This window comes from Lynx canadensis, chromosome B2, assembly GCF_007474595.2.
Source record: "Lynx canadensis isolate LIC74 chromosome B2, mLynCan4.pri.v2, whole genome shotgun sequence".
NCBI classification, from domain to species: Eukaryota; Metazoa; Chordata; class Mammalia; order Carnivora; family Felidae; genus Lynx; species Lynx canadensis.
The window spans coordinates 49,721,390-49,734,524 of record NC_044307.1 but is presented as its reverse complement, the minus strand read 5'-3'; the positions used below and the strand labels follow the sequence as shown (position 1 = coordinate 49,734,524).

At 38.2% G+C, this 13,135-nt stretch overlaps 1 protein-coding gene across 1 annotated transcript in view; it reads left to right on the top strand.

Moving 5' to 3' along the window:
- Positions 1-13,135, top strand: part of PKHD1 (PKHD1 ciliary IPT domain containing fibrocystin/polyductin) — a 486,267-nt gene that overhangs the window by 325,874 nt on the left and 147,258 nt on the right.

Genomic DNA, 13,135 nt, shown 5'->3' with positions numbered 1-13,135 from the left:
AATAAAATTCAGCTTGCATTCTTGGAATAAACAGTAAATTAAGACTACAAGGATATTCCTTTAAATCAATGTTTCCTAATAGAGTGGTTTAGCCATTAGTTGAGAATCACTGCTTTAAATACTGATATAAAACAGATAATTAAAAATCTGTTTCAAGCAACTTTCTATTTTATGGAAACACTGACACTAAAAATTACTGTGTATTATAACAATCATTAAATATTATTATTAAAGTTTTAGCCAATGTATGGAGTCAAGGAAAAAATGCGTTTGATGTCACTATTAAAAGAAATCCAAATTATCAGTTTGTAGGTTATCAGATTTGTAGATTATATATATTTTGTCCTAGCACAGTAGAGAATCTGAAAAACTACCAGTTGCATTCAGTAAGTGCACAAATCAATAGCTTTTGAGTATTTTAATGTAAAATCCTATTTTAAATTTCAATTTAAATTATCTAGAAATAAACAAGAAAAATGACAGGAGCAATTGAAACAAAGCTATAAAGCACTGGTAAGAGATATAAAAGAGTAAAATAAATGGTGGTGCATAATATCAGTGGAAAGACTCAGTAGTTTAAAATCTAATGCAAGTTTTTTTTTTAAACTTTATTTATTTTGAGAGTGAGAGTGTGGGAGCAGTGGAGGGGCAGAGAGAGAGAGAGAGAGAGAGAGGGAGGGAGAGAGAATCTCAAGCAAACTCCATACTGTTAGAGCAGAGCCCAACACAGGGTCAAACTCACAGACCGTGAGATCATGTCCTGAGTGGAAATCTAGAGTCAAACACTTTACCATCTGAGCCACCCAGGTGCCCCAAATCTAATGCAATTTTAACACAAGCCAAATATATTCATTTGAAATCTGATTCAATAATTCTAAGTCTTTTGGAATAATAAACACTTAAAGATAGCCAACATTACCAGTTATTTCTAGAAAAAATATATTCCTTTAATGTGAATAATTACCTTATTGCTGTTGGCACCAAAACAGAGGAGAATGCCTACCAATAGGCTCAGATATGCGTTACCACTTAGAATTTGAACAAATTAGCATTTCAATTTAGCTGCAGACTTGTGCTGGAGTAATTGGTAAACACTTTGGAAAACTATAAAATTAAGTTCTCAAATTGTGCTTCGCTTAAAAAAATTATAGATGGATTAAAAAATTAAATGTAAAAGCTCATAAAATTATTTGAAGAATGTTTAAGTAAGCATTATGTAATATTAAAGGAGGGGAGACCTTTCTTATAAAAAATGCAACAGTTGTAACAGCAAGAAGTCATAGATTTGACAACATGAAAATCAGTATTTTTGCATGCCAATTACAAAATGTGAAGGCAGATGATAAACCCGAAAATATTACAATTTATAATAGTACAGATGGAGGGCTAATATTTTTTTATGTGAAGAATACTTAGGAATTAAAGGAAAGCAATATGAACGTACTAGAAGAGTAATCATTAAAGGGTTTGAATACACGAGCCCCAAAAGAAGACATACATTTGACTATGAAGCATATAGAAAAATGTTCTTCCCTAGTAGAGTTGAAATAAATGTTAATGAAAACAAAATTAAGCACTATTTAAAAATATTTCATTACCAAAGGGGAAGATTGAAATCCATGTTGACAAAGGGGAGGATATGTGGGCATTCAGGCTAATATTAGCCTACTTTTACAAATAAACTAAAATAGCATTTATGTATGCATCTATGTGGATAGAGATGTCTGGAAGAACATACAGCATAGCAAGGATTCCTGTGGGAGAGATAGTTAGCTCCTGCTCTGGTATGCTTTTCTTTATGTACAGAATTTCTTCATAAAGTAGTTATTACTTTTGAACATTATTATTGTTTTTATTCAACATAATTTTTGTGAATTCTTACCCTATGTCAAACATTGAGTTATGGCCTAGAGATACAATAATAAGTAAAAATTGACATGTCTCTGCACCCAGACATTAATGAAATAAATATAAAGTAAATGTAAAAATACATATCTGATAAATGCTATGAAGGAGGGCTTTATAGGATTCTGAAAACATGAATACGGGATCCTGAGGCAGTAATGGAGGTTGGAGAAAGGCTTCCTGCAGAGTGATTTCAGAGGTGGGAACTAAAAAATGAATGGCTTTTAATTAAGCAAAGTGGGGTCGGGTTTGTGTGGAAAGAGCACACCAGTGAGAGCAAACAGTATTGAGTCATTCAACAAATATCTGATGGGTACTTACTATGTATTAGGTGTAGTTGTAAGTACCATATATGTAAAGCCAAATTTGGAGAGATCACTATCCTCTGGGAGTTTATATCTTCATAGACAATAAAGAAGCTAATACAGAAATACAAACAACATAGCTGCAGATTATAAAGTGTGCTAGTAAGGAAAGCAACAGGGTGGTATAATAAAAAATAACTGTGGAGTGTATGGGGTACCCTTTTAGACTAACTGGATGTGGGAGACCTCTCTGGAGAAGAAAAGTTTGAGCTGAGATCTGAATGGTAGGAGGCTTCCTGCTGTTTGATGAGAATGGGATAGAGAGCTCAATGAAGGAGGGACATCCAGTATTGTCTCTGAGGTGGCCTTTGGGGAGTAGGTATAGAGAGATCACTGTAGGTGCACCAGAGTGAGGAGAGGGGAGAGTGGTATGATACGGTAGATGCCAAATCACATGATATCTTGTTTAGGTGTGAGAGGTCAGAGGGGAAAATCACTGAGGAGTTTAGAAGGCAATTGATAGAATGTGACTTATGTGTTGAAAATCACTCTGGCTGCTATAAATATGATGAATGGTGGGGAAAAAAAAGCAGAAGCTGGGCTAGGAGTTTGGAGATCAGTTGAAGCCAAGCATCATGGCAGCTTGACCTTGGAGGACCATGGAGGAGCCAATGGAGATGGAGAGAAGAGATAGCACTGTCTGGACAGGCCAATGAACTGAATGTTGAGGTGAGGGAAGTGCTTCAGATTTTTTGAGCAACCTGGTGGATGGTGAAAACATGCACTGAGATGGGAAGACCAGAAGAGGAACAGATATGCCAAGGTGGAAGGTGGCAGGGACATGCCAAGTGGAAGACATGAACTGAAGATATCAAGGAGACAATTAGATATGTAATTTAGGGCTCTTACAGTAAATGATGGGAGTCTTCCAGGAAGTAGATGATATCACTGATCAAGAAGACAGGCAGAGGAGCAAATTGGAGCCTGGAAATGAGACTGGGGTTGGTCTAAATCTTTAGAAGTTGATAGAGAAAGGGACACCTGGGTGGCTCAGTTGGTTGAACATCTGACTCTTGATTTTTGCTCAAGTCTTTTTTTTTTTTTTTTTTAATTTTTTTTTCAACATTTATTTATTTTTTGGGGACACAGAGAGACAGAGCATGAACGGGGGAGGGGCAGAGAGAGAGGGAGACACAGAATCGGAAACAGGCTCCAGGCTCTGAGCCATCAGCCCAGAGCCTGACGCGGGGCTCGAACTCACGGACCGCGAGATCGTGACCTGGCTGAAGTCGGACGCCCAACCGACTGCGCCACCCAGGCGCCCCAATTTTTGCTCAAGTCTTGATGCCATGGGATCAATCCCCATGTCATGCTCCACACTGAGCACAGAGCCTTCTTGGGTTTCTCTCTCTCTCCTTCTGCCCCTCTCCCTCCTCTGTCTCAAAAAAAAAATTGTTTTAACCTTAAGAAAAAGAGAAAATGATAGAGAAAGAGTCAGTACAGATGACTGAGAAGCAGAGGCCCAAGGGGTGATTCTGTATTGGGAGGAAGAATGGACCACACAAGGGACTTGGAGGAAGGTTAGGTTGACTGATTTGGAGAGCAAGGGCCGAGCACAATAGTGTTCCAAGGAGTAGATATGGGTCAGGACATATTCACTGGCAATATCAAGAATTTTAGTTTTTACCCTCTAAGAGCATTGTAAAACTGTTGTAAGTTTCTAAGAGGATAGTATGGATAGGAGGGAGCGCTCATAAACACATTTCTATATCTAAAAAAAAAATTGTTTTAGGTACAATGCAGACAACAGCAGGCATCAAAAATGGATCTAGGGACACTACTTAGGAGGTGCAAGCAAGAGAGAGTGTAACCTATGGTCAGGAGCTGAAGTACCAATGGAGAGAAGTGGGCAGATTTAGACACAGGAGATAAAAAAAATATAAGATGTATGGGATGTGAGACACTCTCTTGGTTTCTGGACTGCAGAGATGGATGGTGGGGCCATTCACAAAAAGAGGATTAAATTTTGGGGAAAACATTATGAGTTTAGATTTGGTCATGTTGACTTTGAAGTGCCTGATACCCAAAAGGATCTGTGAAGTAGGCATTCCAAGCAAGGATAAACAGGAAACTTTAATTATAAGGTTAGCAAGCTGGAATTTGGCACGAGCCATTATGAATGGATTTTTCTTTAAAGAATGTATTAGAAATGTAATCCACAGTCAGCTACAGGCTATTTTGAAAGAAATTCAATTTTATTAATGAAAGTGATCTATAATAACTACCATTTATTGAGTTCTTCTTATGTGGGTTTACTCCATGTCAGGCATCTACCAAACATTTTATGTACATTATCTCATTTAAACCTCTCCGTGCTATGTCAGGCATTGTTATATGCATTTACAGATAAAAAAACTGAGGAGAGACAAGTTAAGTAAAATTTCCAAGTTTATAAGTTTGGAACTCCAAGCTAGGAGTTCCTGGGGCTGATTTTTATTTTTTTCAACATGGTTTGTCTGATTCCATTGCTTGTATTCTAGTGTTCTGTATGATACAAATATTAAAAACCAAACTTCTTGGTATGAGTCATGATGAGTTTTTAGTGAGTTTATATGGATGATATGTAATGATCACAGTGCAGTCATTTTATGGAGAGCCTTCCTTTTTTAAACCTTTTAAAAATGTAAAATAATTGAAGCCTCATAAGAAGTTGCAAAACTAGTACAGAGTTCTCATGTACCCTTCACTCAGAATTCTCTGTTGATATATTTCATAACCTAAACATTATAAAATCCAGCAAGGTGATGTTAGTATAGTATTAACTGGAGTACAGACCTTGTTCAAACCATTTCTTTAAACATTGACCTCTGGTCTTCCTTATTTTAAAAGTCAGCTTATGGGGAGCCTGGGTGGCTCAGTTGGTTAAGCGTCTGACTCTTGGTTTCAGGTCAGGTCATGACCTCAGGGTTGGTGAATTTGAACCCCACGTTGAGCTCTGTGCTGACAGTGCAGAGCCTTCTTGGGATACTCTCTCCCTTCTTTGCTACTCCTCCTCTGCTGGCTCGCTCTCTCTCTCTCTCTAAATAAGTTAATACACTTTAAAAAATATTTTAAAAAGTTAATTTAATATGTCTTTCTAATATATTGTTATGGGGACAGATTTTACTCAGACCTCTTTATGGACTTTCGACAACAGAATTGCATATCTGAATTTATTTTTGTATAATTGGTTTATTATATGAAGAATGTTAAAGTGAAATCTCCAGAGGAAAAATTTCATGTTAACTTTATATATTTTTTTAATGTTTATTTATTTTTGAGAGAGAGATAGAGACAGAGCATGGGCAGAGGAGGGGCAGAGAGAGAGGGAGACACAGAATCCGAAGCAGTGTCCAGCTCTGAGCTGTCAGTACAGAGCCTGATGTGGGGCTTGAACCCCTGAACTGTGAGATCAAGACTAGAGCTGAAGTCGGATGCTTAATGAACTGAGCCACCCCAGTGCCCCTCATATTAACTTTATAAACTTATACTTATTTCTTATACTACCAATGGCAGTAGGCTTAGTAAGATATTTGAAACAATATTATTTTCTTTTGTTATACGATACTATACAAATTGATCTCTAAATTAAGTTACTCTTTATAGTTGCTTGCTTAAATTGACCTTGGGGGAGGCTGATGAAGAACATGTTGGATTTTGAGGATTTTAGATCAGTCAAGAGAAGTTATATTTATACTTAGATTTAAAGAAATTATTTTTTTTACCCATTAGAAGTATTAAGTAGATGTTGTACTGTGAGTCATTTAAAGGTGAACAGGTATTCTTTGAAATTCAATTGTTACTTAATCAATCCTATGATAAAGGTTTTAGATTTTATCCTGGTCATGGCAGGAGTTTGAATAGAGCGGGGACAGGGTCCAGTTTATGTTAGCATCTGATTCATGCTGTGTGGGGAACCGAGTGTTGCAGGATCAAGTGTGGAAGCAGAGAGACTGTTAGGACACTGCAGTAACATTGCCGTCTTTCAAGTGACACAAGCTGGTGGCTTAGATTAGGGTGGTCATGAAGGAGGAGGATGGGATGGTGAAATGTGCGTTGAAGACAGAGGAAACGTGATTTGCTGATGGATTGGGTAGAAGGAAAAGTAAAGTCCCAAGATTACTGTAAAAGTTTTGACCTGAGCAACTGAATGAGGACGGCTCTCGTCCACTAGGAAGAAGAAACTGGGAGAAAAGTAGGTTTATGGGGAACTTTCTTCAGAAGTTCTCATATTTTTCTTACTCCTTTTCTCATTTGCTTTGAAAAAAAATTTTTAATGTTTATTTATTTTTGAGAGAGAAAGGCAGAGCCTGAGCAGGGGAGGGGCAGAGAGAGAGGGAGACACAGAATCCAAAGCAGGCTCTTTGCTCTGAGCTGTCAGAGGCAGGGCTCGAACCCAAGAACCGTGAGACCATGACCTGAGCCAAAGTCAAACCTACTGAGCCACCCAGGTGCCCCATCTCATTTGGTTTTTAAAGAAAGTGTATAGATATTACCCAGTCCCTTCATCCTCTTGTTCCCTATGTTTCTTGAGTAATGCATCAATTTACTCTGTTATTTATGAGGAATTATCTCTGAATCAAATAACAAATCATTTGCCACCTCAACCTTTCCCCCCAGACCTTGGCCTTCTTTACTGACATCACCCCTGACTTTATCTTTTTTACTGTCTCCTGTATCAAATTCCTGATGGTTTTCTTTGGATGTATATTGTTTGGTTACTTCCTGTTCTCCTTTCTGATATATTCCCACTTCACACAGGACTCTAAAGAACAACTGTTTTTACCCAACTCCCTAAAAACTTGATAAATAAAATAAGGGGGACCACAGTGCTCTTGCACCTTCTCTCACCTTTACATTTCCTGCTTATCCTTATAATCCACCACATCTTCCGCAAGACCTTTGATCTCCCTTCCAGCACACATTGATTTTCTTACCATCTCAGTGATGGAATATGGTGTTCTGCTTTATCATTTTAATAAAAATAGGCTTCCTTGTGACTGATACTAAGCTACTTAAGGTGTCTATGTTCTCTTCCTCCAAGTGGCTTCTACAGGAACAGAAACATAATATTTTTTATTGAGTCTCTATATTTCTCAGCCTCTAGTACACTGCAGTACACAAAGACAACTTCTTTTTTTTTTTTTTTTAATTTGTTTTTTCAACGTTTATTTATTTTTGGGACAGAGAGAGACAGAGCATGAACGGGGGAGGGGCAGAGAGAGAGGGAGACACAGAATCGGAAACAGGCTCCAGGCTCTGAGCCATGAGCCCAGAGCCTGACGCGGGGCTCGAACTCACGGACCGCGAGATCGCGACCTGGCTGAAGTCGGACGCTTAACCGACTGTGCCACCCAGGCGCCCCCACAAAGACAACTTCTAATAAATGTCTGCTACCTTGAATGGATGTGTCTTTTCTGTAAATCAGAATTTATTGAGCCTCTTGATTCAGTGTCATATCATCTAATAAATGAGAATCTTACATTTATTTTTAAAAACCACCCTAATTTATTTCGCTTATTACTCAAACTTCATTATTATTCTATAACAATTTAGTTCAAGAAATATTAGAATACAGATTTGGTGTCCTTCTTCATTTATTGGCAGGAGTTTAGTATTATATATGTAGCCTTCAAAAGAAGATGATTCTGGGGCAACTGGGTGGTTCAGTAGGTTGAGCATCTGACTTTGCCTCAGTTCATGATCTCACAGTTTGTGGGTTCAAGCCCTGTGTCCAACTCTGTGCTGACAGCTCAGAGCCTGGAGCCTGATTTGGATTCTGTGTCTCCTTCTGTCTCTCTTCCCCTTCCACACTTGCACTCTGTCTCTCTCAAAAATAAATAATGATTAAAAATGAAATAATAATAATAAAAAAAGATGATTCTGTCTGGTCCAGTGAACTGGTGGGCCCTAATCTCAAACTGGCTTTTGTCTCCATGCTGAGAAAAGTCACATGAGTTAGGAATGTAGGATGGAAATAGTACACTACAATGAAAAAAGCTTGAACTTTGGGAGAAGGCAGACTGTAACAATTCTAATTGTGTAATGAGCTAAATGTGTCATTTTTTGAGTAAACTATTCTTTCTAACCCTCAAGTGATACAAGGAAAAACTGCCTTGCTAATAGAGTAATTATAAGGAATAAGTGAATAGATGAATGTAAAGTGCTTAGCCAGTTTCTGGCTCATAATTTGTCTCGGGACATGCTAGTTATTGTGCTAATAGTAAAAATAAGTAAAAGTAGCCTTTCTAATCCATTCGGGAGATTGTGCCAGGACCTCCCACAACTCTCTCATTTCTCTATTTCAACCTCATTTGCATCTATGGAAGAAAAGGTTTCTACATTCTGTAGGGTACAAGTGAACCCAGACCTGTCAGGCTTTTCCTAGCTTTACCACTAGAGAGAATAAGTTTTTCTCTCCCCTTAGTTTCTGTGCAAAAGTCCAGGCAACTGTAGTTGATAGCACTGTATTGTATAATTGAAGTTTGCTAAGAGAGTAGAACTTAAATATTCTCACATGAAGAAAGGTAAGTATGTGTGGTGTTGGATGTGTTCATTAACTTGATGAGGGTCATCTTTTTGCAGCATATGCATATACCGAATCATCACATTGTGCACTTTAAATATCTTATATTTTGTTGGTCAACTATACCTCAGTAAAGCTGCTAAAATGAAGTCCAAGGGATGGACTTTCCCAAACAAAGGCAGGTTAGATCCCTTGCCTGCCTGTCAGCAAAGGGTTTGTGGGATTATAATCAGTAGTGCTCACTAGGACATTTAATTAGGTTGGCGGTTAAGGAGAGCAGATCTCAGAAAAGACGTGGTGGATTTCATCGAATAAAGGAGAAAGGAAGCCAGGTAGACAAATAGTTGCCATTTTTGATAGCTTTTCCTATCATTGTCAATGTCTGCATCGCTACAGAATTCCATTTCTTCAATACCTCACATAGTCTAATGCCAGCTGAGGGTCTGCAATACATTTCCTGGAACTGAAAAAAATGAAAAAAAAAAAATAAACGGAAGTGTAAAAGCAAGCATTCAGTGTTAGAAGTCTATCTATGGCTATCCCTGTTCCTGGGAAGAAAACATGTTGGCATCTGGGACATTGAGCCTGTGGTCAAATGCAGCTGTCATCATTAAGACCTCCCTGATGTTTAGTTAACAAATCCATTTAAGTTGTAGGTGTTTATATATGAATGCTTTATGCATGGTTGTAAAAACTTTTTAAATGAAATTTGAAACTATGCATTTTTTCTTTTTTTTTTTTGTAATTATGTTCTTTTGGCCAAAAATATGATATTTTCTCAAAACTACATAAAATGTTAGTGCCTAAATAAAGAAAACTGTGCTGGCATCTTGTTTATAGATTTTTAAAGGTTTTCTTTTGGGGGACTTTTGCAGTGATTATTCATAGTTTCCTGTGTCTTTTCATATGGTTTTCATTTGGGTCCAGTTATGTTGCAAACAGCTCTTTTAATATTTTTGTTTATTTATTGTTTTAGGTGTGTTTTGCTCAGAACAGAAAGGTCTATCTTGTCCCCTGTAGCTACAGGACTCTTATTAGTATTAATCAGATAGCTGGGCTAGTTGAAGGGTAACCATATAGTAGAAGACCATCAGTGGGAAGTGTGGATGTTGGAATTTAAGGAAAACTGATACTCACCAAGACCAACAGAACCATCTAAGTTATTGATAATTGGGACCACCATTTTCTTTGAAGTTACCACTGTGGCTATGTGGACGCAGAGCAGAAGGGGCCATACTCCTTTGCCATATATGTATGGTCCTTATGAGATACAGATTCCCAAGGCTTCTGGAATATAGAGGAGAGATTAATGTTCATGAACTTAAAACGTTTCAGAAGCCTTAATGGAAAAGGTCACCATAAGTTCATTTATATGTTTAATATAAAATTTGGGCTACTAACTTCAATAGGTCTTTTTTTCTTTTTGTTGAGAACATTGATATAGGGTTTATATAACTAGGTAGTCATATTTTCATTAAATATTACCTTACAGTATCAGAGTTGAATAGCCACAGAAGGCAAGAGTATAAAACCAATTGCAAGGCAGCAGTATCCATTGTGTCAAGATTGTGGTGGAACAGAAGCAGGGGTTGGGTGTTCAGTGAAACGACTCCCATGGGAAGATTTCTTGAAGGGAAAGGAACTTCAGTCAATTTTTAAGAATGAGGCTGAAGGGCAGGGTAAGGACAATAGTATTTTAAGTGACAGGTGAGAAGCACGTAGCTATTTCCTGAGAGAGTGAGCAAATTCATCTGGCTGGAGCAGAAGCCTTATTTAAGGAAGTTGGGGAATGAGGTTTTATTTGTTTTAGTTTACATTAGGGTTCGCTCTTTGAGTTGTACATTCTGTGGGTTTTGGCAAATATATAAGGACATGTATCCATCCTTACCATATCATACACTGCCTTGATTGTAGTCCCTAAAAGTTACAAGCTGGTAGCGGCATCACTGTTTAAATTGTAGGATAATGCACTGGGATATGGACCCATTGCTTCTAGTCTCTCTCAGCTTCTGAGAGGTTCAGTTTTATATACAATTAAATTCCTGCACGGTGAAGTAAAAGTAGCCATCTCTGTGAGTACACAGCGTAGACACAATGTAGAATAGACAGGGTTGAACATAACTTTTTGGTTTTTATTTCTTTTTCAATCCCTAAATTACTACCTACTTAGAGTTAATATGAAGAACTAGATAATGGTGTAAATAAATGTGAGAATGTTTCATTCACTCTTGTCTTTTGTACATTAAAGAACATGCACTACTTTCTAAACAAAAATAGTCTGAAACAGGCAAGCAGGGTGGGCTCTTTCTCCTACCAACATCGCACACAACTACTCCCAGTATAGAAAGTACCAGAGCTGTAGCAAGGGCTGTCTGGGTGAAAGATGGAGTCTGTCCCAGCAGGAGCTGACTGGCTGGGGGCGGTCATCCACATACATCCTGGCCCAACCAGGTGGGGCTTGCAAGCAGGTATCCTGAGAGAGAGGCGGAGGGACACTTATACCACCCAACTCCAGGGTCAGGGGCTCTCTTTAGGCCTGGGTGGAGCTCTCTGGAAGTCCCTAGGAGTGGTGTGAGCCCTCCTGTTGCCTCATGGGCCTCTGGGAAAAAGATCTCGTGTATCGCTGTGCTGTGTCCTGTGGAGAGACCACACTGTGGCTGACAGTCTCGGGGTTAGCTTAGAACTCACAGACCCTGCCCTAAAAATTCCCTGTGTCCACAAGAAATGAGTTTCAATTCTTTTCACAAGAAACTCTTCAGAACATTATGGTACCTATTGTCTGAAGAACTTTATTCAGCAGTATAGATAATAATAAAAAAGATTATCCAGGTAATACTGACTATGAAGGAAAGGATCAGTTTCAATTGTGCTGCTCATTGACTTTGGTGTGACTTTATGTCTATAGCCTTATTTTCTTTTTAAAAAAGTATTTTTTTCTTACCTGTTAAATTAGAAAATTTAGATTTAAGTGAAAAATCACTACTAAACTCATCATCTATAGGCGGGCTAGCATTTTACAGTGTATCTTTCCTGTCTTGTGTGTGTGTGTGTGTATGTGTGTGTGTGTGTGTGTTATTTTTATTTGAAAAACAAAGTGGGCATATTGTTTTATATTCCGATTTTTTTACTCCGTACATCATGAACAAAATGCCTTATAATTCATGCTCTGCAACAATGTACCTTTTAAATGACTCCATAGTATTCCATTGTATAAGTCACAGACTTTTCATAATTTCATGGATTATCTTTATATCATTCTGAGATGTGGGGGTATTGCTTTTCATTACCATTTAGCCAGGGAAGGACTACAAGTCAGACATGTGAGGCAATGTCATTTAGTGGAAAGAACCTGGACTTAATCAGGAGTCTTCCCTTGTCCTAATTCAAACTAGTCTTGAGTTTTGTTATTTAATCTCTCGGACTTAATTTTTTTTTTTAATAATTAAAAAAATATTTTTAATGTTTATTTTTGAGAGAGAGAGAGAGACAGAGACAGAGAGTGAGCAGGGGAGGGGCAGAGAGAGACACACACACACAGAATCTGAAGCAGGCTCTAGGCTCTTGGCTGTCAGCACAGAGCCTGATGTGGGGCTTCAACTCATGAGTCGTGACATCATGACCTGGGTCGAAGTTGGACGCTTACCTGATTGAGCAACCCAGGTGCCTCTTATCTCTTGGACATTAGTTACTTTGCCTTTAAAAACCAGCAGTTGCTTTAATATTCTGTAACTTAGGTGTCACCACAAATCAGGAACAAAGATAAGACTAATTTCTTTCATTAAAACTGCAACAATTGATAGTAATCTTTTTATTTTCCTCTGTGACTCTCTCCCTGACTCTCCAACCTCAGGTGCACAGATGTGAATTCGTTACAATCTTTGGTTCCTAGCAGACTCTTACCATTGGCCCACAAACGATCCCCTGTAATTTATTTATTTATTTATTTATTTATTTATTTATTTAGTGTTCATATTATATAGAAATTGTGTACTAGGGGCGCCTGGGTGGCGCAGTCGGTTAAGCGTCCGACTTCAGCCAGGTCACGATCTCGCGGTCCGTGAGTTCGAGCCCCGCGTCAGGCTCTGGGCTGATGGCTCAGAGCCTGGAGCCTGTCTCCGATTCTGTGTCTCCCTCTCTCTCTGCCCCTCCCCCGTTCATGCTCTGTCTCTCTCTGTCCCAAAAATAAATAAACGTTGAAAAAAAAAATAAAAAAAAAAAAGAAATTGTGTACTTTTCCTCCCTTGCAGTAAACTCTTTAAAGATGTCTACTAGTCAAAATCTAGTCTATTAAAAAATACAAATGACATGTTTTATTTACCATTTTGCCTCTATCACCTACTGTAGAGTCTGGTGCATACCA